Below are 24,395 nucleotides of genomic sequence, written 5' to 3'. Positions count from 1 at the left end.
AACTAACATTACTATTATACTAAAATGAATTAATAAAAATTAAATTTACAGTTACAAAAAATAAAAAATAGTAAATTACAAAAAAATAAAAAAATACTAAATTACGAAAAATAACAAACAAAATTATCCAAAATAAAAACAATTACACCTAATCTAATAGCCCTATCAAAATAAAAAAGCCCTCCAAAATAAAAAAACCCTAGCGTACAATAAACTACCAATAGCCCTTAAAAGAGCCTTTTGTATGGCATCACCCTAAATAAATCAGTTCTTCTCCCTGAAAAAAATACAAAGACCCTCCCAACAGTAAAACCCACCACCCAACCAAGCCCCCTGAAATCCTATTGGCTGTTCAAATCAGCCAATAGGATGAGAGCTACTGAAACTCTATTGGTTGATTTGAATAGCCAATAGAAATTCAGTAGCTCTCATCCTATTGGCTGATTTGAATTTCAAATATAAAATCAGCCAATAGGAATGCAAGGGACACCATTTTGAAAAGGCCCCCCCTGCATTGAAGATTCAGTATGCGCCGGATGTCTTAAGGATGGAGCTGCCAGCATGAAGGTAGAAGATGATGCCTGGATGAAGATAGAAGACGCCGCCTGGATGGATGAAGACCTCGCCGCTTGGATGAAGACTTCTCGCCGCCTGGATAAGGATGGATGTCCGGACTTCAAAAACTGTAAGTGGATCATCGGGGGTTAGTGTTAGGTTTTTTTAAACTTTTTTGGGGTGGTTTTTTTTTTTTAGATTAGGGTTTGGGCTTGTCTTAAAAGAGCTGAATGCCCTTTTAAGGGCAAGAAAAAGAGCTGGATGCCCTTTTAAGGGCAAGAAAAAGAGCTGGATGCCCTTTTAAGGGCAATGCCCATAAAAATGCAATTTTCAAGGCAATGGGTAGCTTAGGTTTTTTTTAGAGTTAGGTTTTTTATTTTGGGTGGTTGGTTGGGTGGTGGGTATTACTGTTTGTATTTTTTTTTTTCAGGGAAAAGAGATGATTTCTTTAGGGCAATGCCTTACAAAAGGCCCTTTTAAGGGCTATTGGTAGTTTATTGTAGGCTAGGGTGTTTTTTTTTATTTTGGGGGGCTTTTTTATTTTCATAGGACTATTAGATTAGGTGTAATTGTTTTTATTTTTGAAAATTTTGTTTGTTATTTTTCGCAATTTAGTATTTTTTATTTTTTGTAATTTAGTATTTTTAATTTTTTGTAACTGTAGATTTCATTTTTTTAGTAGTGTTAGTTTTTTATGAGTAATTTAATTTATTTAATTGATAGTTATTTTAATTTTAGAATAATAGTAATGTTAGTTTAATTTATAGTTTAAACTTAGGTTTTTTAATTTCCCAGGTAAGTTTTTATTTATTTTAAGATAGGGATCTTGTAATTTTAATTTAAAGTTAGAGGGTTGTTAGGTTTATGGGTTAATAGTTTAATTTCATTTTTAGCAATGTGGGGGCTGTCGGTTTAGGGGTTAATAGGTTTATTTAGTGGTAGTGATGTGGGAGGCCAGAGGTTTAGGGGTTAATAACTTTATTTAGTGGTGGCAATGTCGGGGAACGGCGGAATAGGGGGTAATATCTTTATTATAGTGTGGGCGATGTTGGGGTAAATAACTTTAAAAAAGTGTTTGCGATGAGGGAGGGCCTCGGTTTAGGGGTTAATAGGTAGTTTATGAGTGTTAGTGTACTTTGTAACACTTTAGTTATGAGTTTTGTGTAACAGTTTTGTTGCGTAAAGCTCATAACTACTGCTCTCAGATTGTGGAACGGATTGTGTCGTTATAGGCTGTAGCGCAAGCTTTTTAGCCTCAACGCAAAACTTGTAATGGCAGCGCTATGGAAATCCCATGCAAAAACATCATTTTTTTGAGTGCGGGACTGATGTTGCGTTACAGGCTAAAAGGCTTGAGGTATAGCTATACCGACAAGACTCGTTATTGCTGCGTTGCTGTTTTAACGCTGAAATAGCCATTTTTTCATCGTTAAAACACAAACGCAAAACTCATAATCTAGGTGTCAGTGAGCCATCTCAATATTTACTGTCACAATGTTGGATTCGGTGTATAAATAAGTTAAGGTATTAGTAGCGGACAGCAATACTCAGCCTTACCAAATGTTTCTTTACCTCCTCTGCTGAAAGTTTGTTCAAATATTTCTGTGGTAATCTTTAAGAATATATATTTTTTTTAATTAATTCTAAAATGTATACTTTCCAGTAAGGGGTAGTTGTTAAGTCCTGTCTAAAAAAACAAATATCATGCTAGGGCATCAACCAAAGTTATACTTTCATGATTCAGATAGAGCATTTTTAAATGTACTTCTATTATCTAATTTATGTTGCTTGCTTTGTATCCTTTGTTGAAAAGCATACCTAGGTAGGCTCAGGAACAGCATGGCACTTCTGGGAACTGGCTGGTTAATGGTGAATTGTCATTGGCTTACCCAATGTTGTCAGCTATGTCTCATTAGCGCATTGCTGCTCGTTCAACAAGTGATACCAAGAGAATGAAGCAAGTTTGATGGTAGAAGTAAATTGGATAGTTATTTAATATTGTATGTTCTGCCTAAATCATGAAAGATAACCTCTGGGTTTAAAGTCCCTTTAAGGTTCAGTTTTCTTTTATAATATTGATAATTTATATTGTTTAAAAAAATATGCTAAAACAAGGAAAATCATATATAAAAAAACTCTAATAGAAGTAAAAACATATAAAAAAAATATTTCTAAAACAAGTAAAAACATATAAAAAAAACTTTAATACAAGTAAAACAAATATATAAAAAAACGCTAATACAAGTAAAACAAATATATAAAAAAAACGCTAATACAAGTAAAACAAATATATAAAAAAAAACGCTAATACAAGTAGAAACATATAATTCTGCACTTGGCATCTTTTAGGAAAATCAATCATATAATGAAATTCTAAACTAAGAAAAAAAGCTAAACTAATAAAGAAAAGCTAGGGTCTCTTGAGTATGCTGATATTAAATATTCATAGTTTTTTCTTTATTTATGGTGAACACAGGCGAGAAACTGGAAAGGATTATCTCAGATTGCTGAACCAAAAATAAACTCACTACCTATGCAGGCTAAACTCTCTTCCACCATCAGCATAAAACAATAAATTATTTATTGCCCGAAATAACCTACCTTTTAAAGTAACTGACAGCTATTCCCTTACAAAAAGTTATGCTTGTTAATCTATATTAAGATATTTCTAGCAATTAAAATTTTAAATAAATATTAATCCTTATTGTCCAAGCACTACAAGGAGTATAAAAATAAAAACTTTATTGAATCAAGTTAAAAAATACAGCATATATACGGCAAAATATGAAGTCTGACATGTTTTGCACCTTACCAGTGCTAACTCATAAATTCTAAACAAAATATTTGCTCAAGTTAAATTTATCAGATTAATAGAATATTTAAAAAAAAAAAAAAAAAAAAAACATTAATGTAAACGTTTTATTTAGATAGTTTGTATCAGCAAATAGGCACAGCATTGCTAAAGGTTTCAATACAAAATGACAAAGTTAATATTTTTACATTTTTCATTGTAGATATTTTATTTGCCAGACTTTGCAATCTAATGTCGCATCTTATTTATTTATTTTTCACAGGGCTCAAAAGGACTCGTCTTCTTTCAAACTAATTTATTATGTTACACGGTTTATTTGTTACATATAAATGAGCTTATGTAAGAGAAGTCACTATGTAGAATTTAAGGGGATGGTATTAAAGGGACATGAAACCAAACTGTCTTCGTTCATTATTCAGATAGAAAATACAATTATAAAAAAAAGTTTTCAATGTACTTCTATTATCAAATTTGCTTTGTTCTCATAGTTATTCTTTGTTATTGCATTGTTGCAAAACTTCTGCCATATAGTGCTGTAGACACGTTAACACTCCCAAGTCCTTCCTGCTTTACAACAAATGATAACAAGAAAACTAAGAAAATTTGATAATAGAAGTCGAAAAGGTATTTAAAGCGGTATGTTGCAAGAAAAGCAGGCAAAATAATTGATATACATTACATTTTTTCACCTTTTCGATTTTGAGTTTAATATTCCTATACATGTGCTACCTTTAATGGACAGATAGCCCTGTGAAAATATAAATAGCTAAATGGCACAAAAAATCCATCTTTGTTTCAATTAGATTTTGTGATTTATTTTTTTAAATGGCAAAATGACGCATACAAGGTAAATAAAGTACCATTAAATAAGCAGCACTACATAATCAGCAAATGCATAATGAAAAGACAATGCATAGTCTGAAGTTCATTTTTTTCTGACAAATTTCAAAGTTACTTCCAGTTTTGCAGTCCCTGTATCATGTGACAGCCATCAGCCAATTCTAAAATGCATTTACATATATACTGTGAACTCTTGCACATGTACATATATGTAAGTGTATTTTAATTCTATATAAGAAATGGCCACTAGGTGTCACTATTTGAGAAATGGTCTGTGGCAAATGTGTGAACAGTAAAGGGTTAATAATTAGTGGGATGCACGGGTATACAATTACAGGATTTGTTAGTTTGTGTGATATTATGAGCTAATGAGCCCAAAACGTTGTTGATGTTTTCCTTCCGTGGACTCAATAAAATATTTTGAATTATAGACTGTGCAACTGAGACTTCTTTGAATGGTGAGGTTTTAACACAGTCATCTAAGCTCACTAATGAAAAAATAACAAATAGACTCACAAACCATAGCACTCACATGGTTGCAACTAAAGTATTATAGCCAGTGTATCCTACTCTTTACTGGGCTGTGTTCTATATCATTCTCATTTGCAGTAATGTGTGATGTTTCAGCTACGCCCATTCAATGCCCATGCTCAGCCCACTAGCAGAAGCAGGAAAATTAATTTTATCAATGCACTGAATTTTATACAATAAGCACAAACTTCATCGCATTTTTTTCATACGTAGTGTAGTCTTATTCCGAGTTCTATTTTGTGCATTAAATGGTGTTTTCCTGTTTCATTTTTATATAAAAAAGTTTAATTGTTAAATAGTTATTATTTTTTACTGTTATTTGCTCCTCCTCATACTTAAAGGGACAATAAAGTCAAAATTAAACTTTCATTAATCGGATAGAGCACACAATTTTAAACAATTTTCCAATCCACTTTCATGATCTAAATGTGCACAATCTTTTTATATGCACAGTTTCTGAGGCCCCAGACCCTACTGAGCATGTGCAAGATTTACAGAATATACATATATGTATTTTATGATTGGCCGATGGTTGTCACATGATGCATTAGGAAGGAAAATTTAACTAACTTTGCCATTTGTCAGAAAAAAAAAAATCTTCTACTCATTTGAAATTCAAACTAAGTGGTTTTGCATTGTCTTTTTACTATGCATTTTTAATGATTCTATTCGACTGTGTTTAGTGTAAATGCTGAGAACAGCTCGTTGCAGTGTTTTTAGGTGAAAACTGCCTTTTCCTCTTTTAGCTTCATTGTACTGTAGAGATTTCTTACAGATTCTTGGTAACCTGAGACATTTAGATAATAGGGCCCAGGTTATTCTCTATTACTTGAAGATAAATATTCTGATAGGGAACAGCCAGTAGCAAGAAGAGCTTTCAGGAAACAAAATGGGAAGTTCCTGTCTTGATGAATTCTCACCTATTTGCAATATTAAAGGGACACTGAACCCAAAAAAATTCTTTCGTGATTTAGATAGAGCATGCGAATTTAAGCAAATTTCTAATTTACTCCTATTTACAAATTTGCTTAATTCTCTTGATATTTTTATTTGAAAAGCAAGAAAGTAAGCTTAGAAGTCGGCCCATTTTGGGTAAACAACCTGGGTTCTTCTTGCTGATTGGTGGATAAATTCACCCACCAATAAACAAGTGCTGTCCAGGTCTGAACCAAAAATTAACTGGCTCCTTAGCTTAGATGCCTAATTTTTCAAATAAAGATAGCAAGAGAACGAAGAAAAATTTATAATAGGAGTAAATTAGAAAGTTGCTTAAAATTGTACTCTCTATCTGAATCACAAAAGAAAAAAAAATTGGGTTCAGTGTCCTTTAAAGGGACATAAAACACAATATTTTTTCTTTCATGCTTCAGATAGAACAAACATTTTTAAATAACTGAACAATTTACTTCTATTATCAATTTGTCTTCATTTTCTTGTTATCCTTTGTTTAAAACCAGGGATGTAAGCTTAGGAGTGTGCATGTGTTAGAATTACTTATGGCAGCATTTTTGTTACAATGTTATTCATTAACAGGAGCACTAGATGGCAGCACTATTTCCTGTCACTACTGGGAGCTAGCTAGCGAATGGCAGCTACACACATATGCCTCTTGTCATTGGCTCACCAGATGTATTTTGTTAGCTCCCATCAGTGCATTGCTGCAGTGGTTAAACACATAGTGAATTTATCATTATCTGGAAAGACAAGGCTTGCATGCAGGGAACCTGTCCTGGTCCACCTGTTATTGCAAATAGTGAGTAACAAATACTGCCTGTATTAATCATTGCACAAGCAGTTGCCCGTGCAATGCTACCCCCTCTCATGCAACCAATCATGAGAGAGCAGGGCTTTTCAGTCACCTTGGTTGGATCAATCTGGGGGATTCCTATCAACCAATAACAGTTCACGGTTACATAAAGCAGGTTGCATATGCAAGAAATAGTGCACTAGAGTATCATTTGTACACTTTAATATAACAAACCATAAAGTAATGTGCCAGTACTCAGTTAATGCAGTGCACCAACCACTCATTAAATATATCAATAAAGTTAATGATCTTATTCACGAGCACCCAAACACACACTTTATCAGATTATTGATAAATCTATTAAATGTACTATCATTATGCAAGTAATCTACTTCAGAGTGAATGGAGGAAGAGTATTAATTTAGAAAAGTTACATAATTGCAGGAAGCTTCACAAGGTCAGAGAGGGGCATTAATGTATATTTGTATATACAGCTATAGGCCTAGATTGCAAGTGAAGCACAATACATAGCATAGAATGAGCTATCCATATTGCAACCCCGCGCTAAGAATAGCAAGTAATCTGTATTACAAGTGAATAGTAAAGCAAATTACCAGTGAATCTTACAGCAGCTGACATTTTTTAGCCTTTATTTACTTTAAGTGCGCTATTATCCCTCATATTACAAGTGATAAGATAAGTGTTGCACTCAAGCGCTGGAAAATGTAGCTCTCTTGGAAATCGGAAGTAAAGTGGTAAGGCTTAAATATAGGCTTAAAAAGCATATGTATAGCATGTTAAATACAGTATTTTATTGATAGATAGATAGATAGATAGATAGATAAATAGATAGATTATAGATAGATTATAGATAGATAAATAGATGATAGATAGATATATGCATAGATAGACATATAGATACATAGACATGGATAGAAACAAATAGATAGATAGATAGATAGATAGATAGATAGATAGACAGATGATAGATAAATAAATAGATTGATTATAGATAGATAAATAGATGATAGTTAGATAGATATATGCATAGATAGACATATAGATAGATAGATAGATAGATAGATAGATAGATAGATAGATAGATAGACATAGATAGAAACAAATAGATAGATAGATAGATAGATAGATAGATGTATTTTTTTAGAAATAAATGTTTTAACAGTGATATAAAGAAGATATATGGTATTTGATATATGTATGTATATGTGTGTATGTATACTGTATGTGTGTTGATATATGTGTAAATGTATATATGTGTATTTAGCTATGTGTTTGTATACATGTGCAGGCATTACTAATAGTGATGTCGCGAACCTAAAAATTTCGGTTCGTGAACGGCGGACTCGAACTTCCGCTACTGTTCCCGAACCGGCGAACCGCCATTGACTTCAATAGGCAGGCGAACTTTAAAACCCACAGGGACTCTTTCTGGCCACAATAGTGATGGAAAAGTTGTTTCAAGGGGACTAACACCTGGACTGTGGCATGCCGGAGGGGGATCCATGGCAAAACTCCCACGGAAAATTACATAGTTAATGCAGAGTCTGGTTTTAAGTCATAAAGGGCCTAAATCACCTAACATTCCTAAATTGTTTGGAATAACGTACTTTAAAACATCAGGTATGATGTTGTATCGATCAGGTAGTGTAAGGGTTACGCCCGCTTCACAGTGACAGACCAAACTCCCCGTGTAACGCACCGCAAACAACCGCAAACAGTCCATTTGCACAACCACGAGATAGATAGATTTGATAGATAGATACATCGATTACATAGATCAATAGATGCAATATACATATGATAGATACAAATTACATAGATCAATAGATGCAATATACATTTGATAGATACGAATTACATAGATCAATAGATGCAATATAGATTTGATAGATACGAATTACATAGATCAAAAGATGCAATATACATTTGATAGATACGAATTACATAGATCAATAGATGCAATATACATTTGATAGATATGATTTACATAGATCAAAAGATGCAATATACATTTGATAGATACGAATTACATAGATCAATAGATGCAATATACATTTGATAGATACGAATTACATAGATCAAAAGATGCAATATACATTTGATAGATACGAATTACATAGATCGATAGATGCAATATACATTTGATAGATATGAATTACATAGATCAATAGATGCAATATACATTTGATAGATACAAATTACATAGATCAAAAGATGCAATATACATTTGATAGATACGAATTACATAGATCGATAGATGCAATATACATTTGATAGATACGAATTACATCGATCAATAGATGCAATATACATTTGATAGATACGATTTACATAGATCAATAGATGCAATATACATTTGAGATACAAATTACATAGATCAATAGATGCAATATATATTTGATAGATACGATTGATGAGTGGTGCCACTAACTTGGCAAGTGGGCCTGGCACACAAGCTGGCATGCAGGCAACTTCAATTAGATTACACTAGCAGACTGATGATTCACAGTCAAAAAAAAAAAAAAATGTACACTACTGTTACAACAGATATGAGTGGTGGCACTAGTTGGCAAGTGGGCCTGGCACACACGCTGGCAGGCAGGCAACTGCAATTAGATTACACTAGAAGACTGATGTTTCACAGTCAAAAAAGTGTTTTTTTTTAATATTTACACTACTGTTATAACAAATATGATTGGTGGCACTAGTTGGCAAGTGAGCCTGGCACACATGCTGGCAGGCAGGCAACTGCAATTAGATTACACTAGCAGACTGATGTTTCACAGTCAAAAAAGTTTTTTTTAAAACATTTACAATACTGTTATAACAAATATGATTGGTGGCACTAGTTGGCAAGTGGGCCTGGCACACACGCTGGCAAGCAGGCAACTTCAATTAAATTACACTAGCAGACTGATGTTTCACAGTCAAAAAAGTTTTTTTTAAAACATTTACAATACTGTTATAACAAATATGATTGGTGGCACTAGTTGGCAAGTGGGCCTGGCACACACGCTGGCAGGCAGGCAACTGCAATTAGATTGTACTAGCAGACTGATGTTTCACAGTCAAAAAAGTTTTTTTTTTAAATATTTACACTACTGTTACAACAAATATGAGTGGTGCCACTAACTTGGCAAGTGGGCCTGGCACACACACTAGCAGGCAGGCAACTTCAATTAGATTACACTAGCAGACTGATGTTTCACAGTAAATTCTATTTTTTTTTTAATTTTTACACTACTGTTATAACAAATATGATTGGTGGCACTAGATGGCAAGTGGGCCTGGCACACACGCTGGCAGGCAGGCAACTGCAATTAAATAACACTAGCAGACTGATGTAAAAGTTTTTTTTAAAAAAAGTTACACTAATGTTACAACAGATATGAGTGGTGGCACTGGGGAAGTAGGCACAGTATATGCTGTGAGCCTGACACACAGGCTGGCACTAGTGGCAGGCATGCCTGGCAACTAAAATTAAATAACACTAGCAGATTGATGTAAAAGTTTTTTTTTTTTTAAATTTACACTAATGTTACACCAGATATATGAGTGGTGGCACAGAGCAATTAGGCACAGTATATGCTGTGAGCCTGATACACAGGCCTGCTGGCAACTGAAATTAGATTACACTAGCAAACTGATGTAAAAGGTTTTTTTTTTTAATTTACACTAATGTTACACCAGATATGAGTGGTGGCAGTGAGCAAGTAGGCACAGTATATGCTGTGAGCCTCACACACAGGCTGAGAGGCAGGCAAATGCAATTAGATTACAACCCCCCCCCCCCAAAAAAGGACTGAAGTTCTAGCCCTAAAAAGGGCTTTTCGGGGTGCTGTCCTTACAGCAGAGATCAGATGAGTCCTTCAGGACTGTAGTGGACACTGAATACACTAGCCTAGCTATCAATTTCCCTAAAAAATCATCATCAGCAGCAGCAGCACTATCACTCCTCTCACTAAGAATGCAGGATCAGAATGAATCTAAAATGGCTGCTGCCCAGGATCTGGGAGGGAGTGTCTGCTGCTGATTGGCTGAAATGTGTCTGCAGACTGTGAAATACAGGGTCAAAGTTTACTCAATGATGACGAATAGGGGGCGGATCGAACATCGCATATGTTCGCCCGCCACGGCGAACGCGAACAAGCTATGATCGCCGGGAACTGTTCTCCGGCGAACTGTTCGCGACATCACTAATTACTAATATTAATTAATATTTTTGTGCTCCACTTGCAATCTAGGCCATAAAATGTAAAAACAATTAGGTATTGCACTGAAAAGGATCTAACTATATATGATTTTCTAACCATTTCTTTTAGCATTTTTCAGTATTATTTATTTTTTCTTCTCAGGTGTGGCCTATTATAGCAGATGCAGATGAGCTCCGGCGCTAATCAAGCAATCACCATGTAGAATGTTGCAGGGTGAGTGAAAAAACCACAAGACAAGAAACTTTACTAAGGCAACAGAGTCTATATGAATTTAATATGTTGGGCTGAACCACTAGAACAAATACATAAACCATTTTGCAAGCATAGGTGTTGTGATTGTAATTATTGTTTTGTGCATTTGTTAGTAGTTTTTTTTTTTAACTTTTATCCTCTTGACAAAGCCCGTCCTTTGACCGGGAGAAACGCGTAGGTGTGATCCGGCCATCAGTCCTGACATTGGGACATTCCTCCTGTGTGTGCGGCATCGGTTCACCACCTGATCGCAACCTCGGATGTGTTTCTGGAACTCTGAGTAGGCTTCCGGGAAATGAGATATTGTCAGATGTGCTTCTGTCTGCCGTTTACTGTGCCCACTGTATTTGTAGGGTTATATTTGCATGTCATTGCATTTTAAGAAATTACACTTGAATCCTTTGTTGCGCTCTGTTTGTCTTCTCTCCTTTTAGTAATTCTTGTTTGATGCATAAGATATAACGTATTTGTCACCTCACGTGACTACAGATGATAATAAAACTCACTAAGCTTAGGATAATATAGGTGAAACAATGCTCAATTCATTTTTTTACATGATTTCAGCTTTTACAACCTCACAACATCTGTAAATCTAACCCATTGTTTGTATCATAGAAAGTTTTAAAGCTTCAGGGATAAATGTTATTCTCACATTAACCGGGACTCACAAAGAATATTAATAGAAATACAATCACAGCTGAAACCTTACTTTAACTCTACATGTTACTCAAAATTGTAACCATAATCCTAATATTATCTTTTGACTGAACCCTGAGTCTAGTTTAACCCTAACATTAACCCTAAGCCTGGCCCTAATCCTAGACCTAACTCCAGCCCCAAACCCAACATTAGCCAAAAGTCTAACCCTAGTAGCCATGACCCTAACACTAGAGCTAACTCTTTCTTCAAACTCAAAATTAGTCAAAAACCTAACCCTAGCCCAAACCCTATGGGGCCTATTTATTATGGTCTGCTGCACATCAATAAATGCTGACAGCATACGCTGTCGGCATTTATCATTGCACCAGCAGTTTTTGTGAACTGCTGGTGCAATGCCACCCCCTGCAGATTTGCAGGCAATTGGCCACTAGCAGGGAGTGTCAACCCGATCATATTCCTGCTCTGATGCGGCGGACAGGTTATGGAGCAGCGGTCTTCAGTTATAACACGGGGCATCATATGGAACTTGATAAATATGCCCCTATTTCTAGTTTTAACCCTAAACCTTGCACTGACCATAAATCTAGCTTTAACCATAGCACATTCCCTTGAACAAACCCTAACAATAATACTAGCCAAAGACGTATATTTGGTCTAAATGCTAAATCCTAACTTTAGTCCCTGCCTATCTCTAAATCATGTTAGTCAAAACTATAACCGTATTTCTAACTTTATTTCTAGAATGAACCCAGATTGAAGCATAACCCTAGCACTGACCCTATCCCTAGCCTCAAACCCAACATTAGGCATAGACCTATCACTAACCTTGGCCAAAAAAAATAACATTAGCCAAAACTCTAATCCTATCATAACCCTAGCCCCAAATTAAACATTAGCCAAACCCTAATTCTAGAGTTGACCCTAAACCTAGCTCTTATCCTAGTCATAAACCCAACATTCGCCAAACCCCTAACCCTAGGTATAAATGTAACTCTAGCCCAAAACCCAATATTTAGGCAAAATCCTTACCTTAGCCACAACCCTATCTGTAACATAAACCTAATTCCAAACAGAATATTAACCAAAACCTAACCCAAACAATAACCTTAGCTTCAAACCAAACATTAGCCACAACCCTAACCCTAGCCATAATACTACCTAACCATAAATGCAGTACAAATAATCAGCAACATTAAAAAAAAGAAAAAAGATTTTTGCTGTGTTTGCAAACTTTTAACACATATAAAAATATCTTAATTAATTGTTATTGTTTTTTATATCTCATAAACACATTGATACGTGGATTGCAAAGATAACAATATATCCAGGCATTGGAAATCCTTCTAAAAATAAGAGAAATAACGATTAATTTACGTTCAAGTCAAATTACTATTTTTCATTACAGTCCCATGCTTAGCAAATTATCAAGGTACAAAAGCAGATTAGGAGATTTTATAACATAACACAACATATAGAGATTTTCTGCATTCACCTGTATTGATTTGTTCTTTATGTAATTTAACTCCATGAGATGCACAGAGATTGCCAAAGAAATTACAGTTATAGTTTTAATGTTTTTTCTTCTCTTGAGTCAATTATATTACAATTGTCTTATGATCCGCTACTTAATAAATGTAGCCCAATAAATTAACCTCTTGGCTGCAAGATTTGGGGTGCCACACATTGAATAGCAATGATTTACACCCTGGTCTTGGCATCCAGTGAGTTAATAGCACAATTTTGACTGCTTTGAACATGTAAGTGCTTGAAGCAGTTAGATCATAATTATCTCAGTTTCCTTATTCAGGCTTTTTCATATCTGTGCCAGAGAAATGGGATTGGGAGGTCAGTGTGGCCCTCAATGCCTTGCTATCCTCACCTTTAATCTGGAGCAGATAAGAATGTCTCAATTCTGTCTCCAGAAAATACCCATTTAACCCTAAAAATCACCTCCCTTACCCCCCTGTATTCTGTCTCACAGAGGGGTAAATTAATTGTCAGCTCTCCCAGTCCCTATCTTATTCTGTGAAAACTATTAATTTGTGTCACATTATATAGATTTTAGGGAATGAGACTAGACAGCTCGGTCAGAATAAAAAAAGTCCTTTAGTGAATCTGCCACATTCAATTTAAAGGGACAGTCTACAATAGAATTGTTATTGTTTTAAAAGGCAGATAATCCCTTTATTACCCATCCCCCAGTTTTGCATAACCAACACTGTTATATTAATACTCTTTTTACCACTGTGATTACCTTGTATCTAAGAACCTTCTGAGAGCCCCCTGATCACATGACTGCGACTATATAAAATCTATTGAGTTGCATTTAGCATTGTGTTGTGCTAACTCTTAAATAACTCCCTGTGCCTGAACACAGTGTTATCTATATGGCCCACAGTCTCTTGTTGTTAAAAGCAATTTAAAAAGCAAGTGATAAGAGGCAGCCCTCAAGGGCTTAGAAATTAGCATATGGCCCTACCTATGTTTAGTTTCAACTAAGAATAACAAGGAAACAAAGCAAATTTGATAATATAAGTACATTGGAAAGTTGATTAAAATTACAAGTTCTATCTGAATAATGAAAGTTTAATTTTAACTAGACTGTCCATTTAAAGGGATATAAAAGTAAAAACTGAAATGCATGGCAGAGTATTTTAAGTTTAACTGGAAGCATTTTTACAGTACACATTTGTTTGCAAAAAGGCTTCTAAGAAAATGTTTACAAGTTATGCTACAACTTTCTCATGCACACAGCTACCCTAGCATATGCAACTAATTCACATGCACACAGCTACCCTAGTATATTCAGCTAAGTCACACGCACACAGCTACCCTAGTATATGCAACTAATTCATATGCACACAGCTACCCTAGTATATGCAGCTAAGTCACACGCACACAGCTACCCTAGTATATGCAGCTAAGTCACATGCACACAGCTACCCTAGTATACGCAGCTAAGTCACATGCACACAACTACCCTAGTATATGCAGCTAAGTCACATGCACACAGCTACCCTAGTATATGTAGCTAAATCATATGCACACAGCTACCCTAGTATACACAGCTAAATCACATGCACACAGCTACCTTAGTATACACAGCTAAGTCACATGCACACAGCTACCTTAGTATACACAGCTAAGTCACATGCACACAGCTACCCTAGTATACACAGCTAAGTCACATGCACACAGCTACCTTAGTATACACAGCTAAGTCACATGCACACAACTACCCTAGTATACACAGTTAAGTCACATGCACACAGATACCCTAGTATATGCAGCTAAGTCACATGCACACAGCTACCCTAGTATACACAGCTAAGTCACATGCACACAGCTACCTTAGTATACACAGCTAAGTCACATGCACACAGCTACCATAGTATACGCAGCTAAGTCACATGCACACAGCTACCCTAGTATATGCAGCTAAGTCACATGAACACAGCTACCTTAGTATATGCAGCTAAGTCACATGCACACAGCTACCCTAGTATACACAGCTAAGTCACATGTACACAGCTACCCTAGTATATGCAGCTAAGTCACATGCACACAGCTACCTTAGTATACACAGCTAAGTCACATGCACACAGATACCCTAGTATACACAGCTAAGTCACAGTACACAGCTACCCTAGTATACACAGCTAAGTCACATGCACACAGCTACCTTAGTATACACAGCTAAGTCACATGCACACAGCTACCCTAGTATACACAGCTAAGTCACATGCACACAGCTACCCTAGCATACACAGCTAAGTCACATGCACACAGCTACCCTAGTATACGCAGCTAAGTCACATGCACACAGCTACCCTAGTATATGCAGCTAAGTCACATGCAAACAGCTACCCTAGTATACGCAGCTAAGTCACATGCACACAGCTACCCTAGTATATGCAGCTAAGTCACATGCACACAGCTACTCTAGTATATGCAGCTAAGTCACATGCACACAGCTACCTTAGTATATGCAGCTAAGTCACATGCACACAGCTACCTTAGTATACGCAGCTAAGTCACATGCACACAGCTAACCTAGTATATGCAGCTACGTCACATGCACACAGCTACCTTAGTATACGCAGCTAAGTCACATGCACACAGCTACCCTAGTATACGCAGCTAAGTGACATGCACACAGCTACCCTAGTATATGCAGCTACGTCACATGCACACAGCTACCTTAGTATATGCAGCTAAGTCACATGCACACAGCTACCCTAGTATATGCAGCTAAGTGACTTGCACACAGCTACCTTAGTATACGCAGCTAAGTCACATGCACACAGCTACCTTAGTATAAACAGATAAGTCACATGCACACAGCTACCTTAGTATACACAGCTAAGTCACATGCACACAGCTACCCTAGTATACGCAGCTAAGTCACATGCACACAGCTACTCTAGTATACGCAGCTAAGTCACATGCACACAGTTACCTTAGTATTCACAACTAAGTCACCTGCACACAGCTACCTTAGTATACACAGCTAAGTCACATGCACACAGCTACCCTAGTATACGCAGCTAAGTCACATGCACACAGCTACCCTAGTATACGCAGCTAAGTCACATGCACACAGCTACCCTAGTATATGCAGCTAAGTCACATGCACCCAGCTTTCTTAGTATATGCAGCTAAGTCACAAACAAGACAGCATCACAATTAGAAAGACAAATAATACGTGAACCCATTCAATAATAATAACAATATTCCATTAGGAATGAATTATATTTAAATAATAAACTATATCTATCATCTATCTATCTGTATATATGTATGTGTGTGTGTATGTATATATATATATATATATATATATATATATATATATATATATATATATAAGCAAACAACAAATGTTGTGCAAAAGAGATTTTCAGGGACATTTCCAGGGACAAAAAAAATCCAGGGACATACAACAAAATCCAGGGACTGTCCCTGGAAATCAGGGACTGTTGGCAACTATGCACACAGCTACCTTAGTATATGCAGCTAAGTCACATGCACACAGCTACCCTAGTATACGCAGCTAAGTCACATGCACACAGCTACCCTTCTATATGCATCTAAGTCACATGCACACAGCTACCCTAGTATACACAGCTAAGTCACATGCACACAGCTACCTTAGTATATGCAGCTAAGTCACATGCACACAGCTACCCTAGTATACACAGCTAAGTCACATGCACACAACTACCCTAGTACACACAGCTAAGTCACATGCACACAGCTACCCTAGTATATGCAACTAAGTCACATGCACACAGCTACCCTAGTAAATGCAGTTAGGTCACATGCACACAGCTACCCTAGTATACACAGCTAAGTCACATGCACACAGCTACCCTAGTATACACAGCTAAGTCACATGCAAACAGCTACCCTAGTATATGCAGCTAAGTCACATGCACACACAGGGCCGCCACTAGGTATTTTGGGGCCCCTGACTTAACCATTGATCAGCCAAGCCCCCCCCCCCCTTGACATGTGCAATTTTTGACCAAGTGACTCAAACGTATATGCACTTTATTCTTAAGTGTCTATTTAAACTTGGAAATGTTGTAAAGGTAGTAACATACACACACACACACACAGACACACTCATACACTGAAACACACACACACACACTCACACATAAGGATTCACATATAGACACTCTAGCAGACACGCAAAGAAACACACTCAGACACAAACACCCAAACAGACACTCAGCACTTGTTTACATTGACCTGACAAGTAATGAGGTAAACTACAGTTTTGTAAAAAAAGGAGATTTAGAAACAAAATATGGAGTTCTGATTATCTTTTTGTAATGGAAGATGCCAACAAAATGTTGACAACAGCATGCAGTGGCTGAAAGCAAGGGCCCTGAAGTGCCTAAACAATAATTTAAAGGTTAAACAGTGGATTGGTGACTTCCGTAAAGGTCTCATTAGTCTCAAAGTCTGTAGAAAGATGTGAATAATCAGTAGTAAGGTCAAAATGTCCTAAAAAGGAACAGACAACTGCAGAAATTAAGAGATCACTTATTAAAGAATCATATTTGTAAATGTTTAAACAAAAATAATTCTGTGAATTCAAAATTGTACATTAATGATCTGGGTAGATGGCTAGATGAAGAAAAGTACTTTTAAAAGTTTGACATATGTTTGTTTGTTTTTCCCCCATTTTCCCCAACCTAGAGCACCACTTCAAATATAGTGTACAAATGTTCCCATCTGTCAGCTGTACTTATGGATTTTGAATATGCTGTACTCTATATGGTCTTGGTGAAACCATAAGCTGTGGTACCCATTAGATCAGGTTAAATGCTGGATTTAGGCTTGTTGGTATGTATTTCAAAATTAAGTCAGCTGTAGTGTAAACTGAACAGTTTTAAGTTAACCTGTCTCATTTCAAACACTGAGCAATCTTAGTCTGAGAGTATAACATTTTATGCAGATGTAAATATCTTAGATGAAATGCCTCCTTGCATCTGGAAAGTCCTTGCATAAAGGGGCAGTAAACTGGAATGTAATATATATATATATATATATATATATATAATGCATATCTGCCAAAAGGGCACCTACCATTTGTTTATTGAGGAGGAAACATTTCTGCATGGTTTTAAACATAGAATTTAGACTGCATTGTTAAATAATCATAAATACACTGCTGCTAAAGAAAATTGTTTTTATGGACCCCTGGCCCCACCACACAACTACTACCACACTGAAGCTACAATCAAAAATTGCACAAAGAAATAAAAAACACTTGCTAAGTAAGCCCTACCTCCTCTGCAAATGAAAGTGATCTGACGTCTGACTCAGGCACACACTGTACAAACAAAGTGCCAAGTCTGTCTCACCCTGTGCATAGTGGTTTAGTACACACTCAGAAATCCTCTCAAATGCTAATACTTTACGCCTTGTAATAATATTTCCTATGCTCAATTAGCACTCTGCTGAAGTACCCAATGGTGCCAAAATTAAAAAAAAAAAAAAAAATTAAGTTCTTACCTCATGGGCCCACCCTGGCCCATTGGGCCCCTGACAGGAGTCATGCCTGTCACCCCCTGATGGCGGCCCTGTGCACACAGCTACCCTAGTATATGCAGCTAAGTCACATGCATACAGCTACCCTATTATACGCAGGTAAGTCACATGCACACAGCTACCCTAGTATACACAGCTAAGTCACATGCACACAGCTACCTTAGTATATGCAGCTAAGTCACATGCACACTTACAAGCAGCATATATCCAAGTGTTCTTTTTCAGTCTCCTCAGCACTTATAAATTGTTACCGATGCAAATATGGGTGTATAGGAGACAATAATCTCTAAACAGCTGCGAGAAAAACAGTACAGCCTTAAGTAGAAAAGAAAAGTACTTGCACGTTTTGGAGCTTTTCACCAGATGTGATGTGGCTTCCTTGATCTGGAAACGTCGTGGAAGATCTCTAAAAGCTTAGCCGGGTATATCCGTCTGTTACCCCAGTGTCGCCTTCCTTGTTTTGACCAGATTTCTCTATCCGGAGACTGAGCCTATAACCCAGCGCTTGCCATGGAAAGTGAATCTCTGGCGCCCTGCCCTATTGCGACCTGAGGCTGACTGCCCCCTCAAATTCAACTGTACGGCGTCTTATCTTCTGTTCCCACAGCGGCAGCAGTCACACCAACTGGAGTTTCCTTGCTCCCGCCTCACTTTTCGCGAAAGGGAATTCCCGCTCCTATAGACAGCAGGGTATGTGCACCACTCTTGCTCCCGCAGACGTCCTTGTGCTCTGTGACAGGGACGGTCAGTGTCAGCGTGGTCGGTCTCCGCTCCAGTCTGGGTCTCAACCAGGTGAGTCGAACTGGAACCCTCCGGGTCTCTTGCTTAGAGATGTCCTCACCGGCCAGTCAGGTTTACCGGGATATATCCCTCACACCTCGATTGGAAGAGAGAGGTGGAGGTCTCCTATGAAAACTGTGGTGTTGTTTAATTTCTTTGGGGAAGACAGATTCAGTCTCTGCCCTCTGTTCCTCGAAGGCTGTGTTGGCTGTGATGGCTAGACGCTTCGGCTGTGGCTCTAGCGAATGAGCCTAAGTTGGCTTCTGGCGGGCTTCCAGGTCTAACCCTGATAGTAGTCGGGTAGTGTCCTAGGGAGTATATCACTTACTCCAACAACGGACCATGACAGGTGTTAGTTCTCCATTGAGCTCCTACAGGTAGCACACTAGTTTGGCGTGTTCCATCTAGCTCCTGCTTTCAGGAAGCCAATTCCAATAGGTGTTCATAATTAATTTTTTTTAACTGAGCTTTTTGCACTGCCACAGTAGCTCAATAATAATTATTCCTATTCTAATACCTATTTTAAAAAAAAAACACCCCAAAATAAAAGAAACCTAATCTAGAATAAACTTTCAATAGCCCCTAAAAGGGCCTTTTGTAGGGTATTGCCCTAAAGATATCAGCTCTTTTTCTAAAAAAAAATACAATGACCCACTAACATTACAAACCCCCAACCCCCCAAACCCACAAAACACTATCTGAAAAAAACAACTAATCTACTCATTGCCCTGAAAAGGGCATTTGTATGGGCATTGTCCTGAAAAGGGCATTCGGCTCTTTTAAGATTGCACACCGTAATCTAAAAAAAAAAAACACCCCAAAAACCTTAAAAAAAACTTACACTATCCCCTCTTTAGGTACTCACATTTGTTGAAGTCCCGCTTGAACAATCTTCATCGCGGCGGTGCCATCTTCATCCATCGTGGGACCGGCATCTTCTAAATCCCTGCGAAGGCGGAACAGTTGATGCAGAGGTGGAGGTCCAGGCGAAGGTCCAGGTGGAGGTCCATCGATCCGACATGAAGGTCCTTTTCATGTGATCGTCTGCTGCACACTGAGGATTGAAATACAAGGTACCCCTTTTATACAGGGGGTACCATTGCATTCCTATTGGCTGAACATTTTGAATCAGCCAATAGGAATTAGGGCTGCTAAAATCCTATTGGCTGTTCAAATCAGCCAATAGGATTTAAGCAGCTCTCATTCTATTGGTTGATTTGAATCAGCCAATAGAATAACTACTGCTATAACAGATCTTGTCGTTATAGGGTGTAACAATTCGTAATCTACCTGGATCTAGGCAGAGGTCCATTCCCCTTTGCAAGGGCAAAACATGTAGTGAGCAAAGGACATTTGTATACTCTAATAATATATAGATTTTTTTAGCTTTACAATTTTTTATGGCCTTAAAGTTTTATATTTCTGGAATTAATATTTGTTCCAAACTAAACTAGAGATAATCTAACCAAACTATCCAGCAGCCTGTTATGTAGCCTAGTCTAAACTCCTTCCTTGCACTATTCAAAAACAAGATTTTTCACACATTTAAAAACACTCAGCTTATTTACTTCAAATTTACAAAACCTGGGGTGATTTAGATTACAAAACAATTTTCTATATTTCAGTCTTATACTTTCAGCAATTCAAAAAGTTGTAAGCATTTGAAGTTCTTTGTTTAATGCTGAAATTTGTCTTTAAAGTATAATAACGATCAACTAATTTATTCCGAATCTTAGAGCCGACCTGAAAAATTAAGAGCCACACATTTTGCCCTATTTGTAGTTGGTGCACACCAATTTAATATGTAACGTGCAGTGAAATTAATCTACTGTACTAAACTGAGAAGAAGCTCCCCAATTTTAGTGAAGGATCCCAGCCCACAGGGAACCATAACTTATTTTTGTTTTGTTCTTTTTTTCCCACTACAATGGCATATTAATTATAATATATATAAACCTTATTGTGCCTTTCTTAAAAGCCAATACATTTTAACTGTACTCTCTGGCCAGGGTTCAACTGGGAAATTAGACCAACAATGGAAATTTGTGAATACTGGACCCAGACCCCTTTGCCTAGCTTTCCCCCACCCTGGCACATCCACCACCACCTTACCTTTGCTGCCAACGTAGTCCTCTGTTCTAAGGGGTCACTTATCTGCCCCACAGGCCCCCCAGAGTAGAGCAGAGCAGAGGAGCCTTAATTAAATGCACTCTGTATGCCCATAAGGCTTGCTCCATGACCTCCCTGCCCAAAGGATGTGGCCCTGCAGCACCAGCAGTCCACCAGTAAAACTAAGCAGAGTAACATGTTAGCTGCTTAAAGAGGGCCCCAAGTGCAATGCTTAATGTCACTGTGTACTGCAGGTCTGTCAAAATGCGAAGGGGTTAAGCATGTGAACGGTTAATAAATATTAGATCCCCTGCAAAGACACTACTCATTCAAATATTTGCATTGCCATTCAGCTATTAAGTCACTACTGATTATTAGATTGCTGCTTGCTTCAGGGATACAATACTAGGCTAGTGATTTTCTTGAAACTAGAAGCAGCTATGTTTCAGCTCTAATGTGCAGTGCTAACAGATTGTACTTACCTACATACTGCATGCTCTTCCCTCTCAGTCTTACTAACAAATGTAACACGGCTCTCCAGCTCAGTAAGCTAGTTATCTAGCTAGAGGCAATTACATTGCATTTCTAGTTGAGTTACACACCCGGTAGAGGCACTGCTAATTGAGACAATTACACACCCAGTGAAGGCACTGCTAGATGAAGCAATTACACGCCTGGTGGAGGCACTGCTAGTTGAGGCAATTACATGCTTGTTGGAGGCACTGCTAGTTGAGGCAATAATATACCCGGTGGAGGCACTGCTAGCTGAGGCAATTACACGCCTGGTGTAGGCATTGCTAGTTGAGACAATTACACGCTCGGTGGAGGCACTGCTAGTTGTGGCAATTACACGCCCAGTGGAGGCATTGCTAGTTGAGGCAATTATGCGCCTGGTGGAGTCACTGCTAGTTGAGGCAATTACACGCAGGTGGAGGCATTGCTAGTTGAGGTTATTACACACCCAGTGGAGGCACTGCTAGTTGAGGCAATTACACGCCCGATGAAGGCATTGCTAGTTGAGGCAATTATATGCCCGGTGGAGGCATTGCTAGTTGAGGCAATTACACACCCGATAGAGGCATTGCTAGTTGAGTCAATTACACACCCGGTGAAGGCACTGCCAGTTAAATCAATTACACGCCGGTGGAGGCGTTGCTATTTTAGGCAATTACACACCTGGTGGAGGCATTGCTAGTTGAGGCAATTACATGCAGGTGGAGGCACTTACACGCCCGGTGGAGGCGTTGCTAGTTGAGGCAATAACACGCCCGGTGAAGGCATTGCTAGTTGAAGAAATTACACACCAGTGGAGGCACTGCTAGTTGAGGAATTACACACCTTGTGGAGACATTGCTAGTTGAGACAATTACATGCCAGAGGAGGTGTTGCTAGTTGAGGCAATTACACACCCAGTGGAGGCGTTACTAGTTGAGGCAATTATATGCCTATGGAGGCATTGCTAGGATATGGAAAGAGAATTTTGTGAATGTCCGTATGGCTATGATCTAGTGTAACACTGGTCAGCTAGTTTTGGGTTATAGGCTAATAAAACATATTTTATCCACAATACTGACAAAACAATGTACCCAAGTTCTCACCCTGGCAGTGTGTGAGCCTACCCTGCACCACATGAATGTGCCAAATATGCTCTGCCAGGCATTCTTTAACAACACAGACTTTTCCTTTCCTAGCTGTAGCTAGCTACAAACGCACATAAATAATCCAGAAAAGGTTATCAATCACTGAGAAATGACAGGAATGTAAATGCTACTAGTCTGAGCTGATTTTAGGGACATATGGTGTGTATTGGCTGTCACCTGTGTGTGCATATACAGTTTCCATTTACAAGTACCCAGCCATAGAACAGAGACAAGTGGCATAGCAGTGGCTGAAGTCACTGAGGTATGGGTGTACCACTATAACATAGGCTGCGGAATTGTGCACTGGCCCTGTGCTCTATGCAACTTCCTGACCATGAACTCCTCCAGCAGGTGTTACAGCCAATGTGGGATCTGCGTAAATTCTAACCACAGATAGTGAAAGGGAAGGTACAGGCAACACCTCCAATAAGACCTCAGGAGGTAGTGTCTGCATCAGCTTGTTATGGAGACTGATGGAATCTGATTATTAGTTGCAAAGTCGTTGTGCTTGTTTTTTTCTTTCTGCACAAATAATATGTGCCCAGAACAACTGGTCTTCCTTTTTCCAAGCACATAAGTGTGAATCTGCCTAAATGCAAATATCAAGAGGAAAATTCTGTGTGTGTGTGTGGGGGGGGGGCAATTGCCCCCTCTTGTCATCCCCCCCCTCCATATGCCCATGACAACCCCTAATCTCTGCCAGCACACAGTATGCTACAGTACTAGCTTTTTTTAACAAATACACTATGGTATTCTTTATTATTTGCTTTTGCTTACTCTGCAAGTATTGCAGCTTTTGCAAAAAAAGATATGTTCATCATTTCCAGACTGTTATTGGAAAAATGACTGAAATTAAAGGGCTGCGGGTAGCAGGGGCTGAACCAGGGAGAGCAGAAACCTGTATGCAGTACAATATTATTCTCTCATTCTGCAAGATTGTTTTGACCCTAAGCAAAATAAAAGTGATAACTTTAATGTAGTCTGGCTCCAATCTCTCACACTTGTTCCAGTGGGTGGCTCCCCCAAGGCATCTGCCTTGGTTTTTATCACCTATTTTAAAAATATATTTTTCATTTTTTTCCTTACTGTCAATAATGTGGTTTTGAAATATATTTTATATGATGTTAAATGATACAAGGGATTTGATTTGTGTAGTTGCACAAGAAAAAAAG

This window comes from Bombina bombina, chromosome 9 (assembly GCF_027579735.1).
Source record: "Bombina bombina isolate aBomBom1 chromosome 9, aBomBom1.pri, whole genome shotgun sequence".
NCBI lineage: Eukaryota > Metazoa > Chordata > Amphibia > Anura > Bombinatoridae > Bombina > Bombina bombina.
Note: the sequence above shows the minus strand (reverse complement) of the source record.